Raw genomic sequence first — 632 nt, 5'->3', positions numbered from 1 at the left:
GGGGGGGCTCCAGGGCACCTGGGTCTCCTGCCTGGGGGGCCCTGGCGGTCAGACGCGTGGTTCCCCTGGGCAGGACCCCCAGGTCCCTCCATGTTGAGGTGGGGGGGGGTTCCTCCACAGCTGCCCTGCTCTGTGGGGTCCCCAGGTTTGCCCAGTCTGGCAGGGCAGACGCCTGCGTTCCCTGCACCCTCTGCATCCAGACGCCTGGGGTCCCTGCACGGTCCGGGGGGGGCCCCAGCTGGGGACACCTGGTCGCAGGCTGCTCCCAAAAACAAGTGCGGAGGGGGGTGGCCCCCCCATCCTGTCGGGTTCCTCCACAGCTGCCCTGCTCTGTGGGGTCCCCAGGTTTGCCCAGTCTGGCAGGGCAGACGCCTGCGTTCCCTGCACCCTCTGCATCCAGACGCCTGGGGTCCCTGCACGGTCCGGGGGGGGCCCCAGCTGGGGACACCTGGTCGCAGGCTGCTCCCAAAAACAAGTGCGGAGGGGGGTGGCCCCCCCATCCTGTCTGGCGCCCAGGCATAGCCCTATAATTATGGGTCCAGGTGCCAGGCTGGCAAAACACAGAGTGGGTAGACAGCTCCACCCAGCCCCAGTGACCCCCCCCCGCCCCCTCCCAGGGTCGGATCCGGGCT

The sequence above is a fragment of the Alligator sinensis genome, unplaced genomic scaffold (assembly GCF_000455745.1).
Source record: "Alligator sinensis unplaced genomic scaffold, ASM45574v1 scaffold553_1, whole genome shotgun sequence".
NCBI lineage: Eukaryota > Metazoa > Chordata > Crocodylia > Alligatoridae > Alligator > Alligator sinensis.
The sequence above is the reverse complement of the archived record's forward strand: the minus strand, read 5'-3'. Positions refer to the sequence as shown.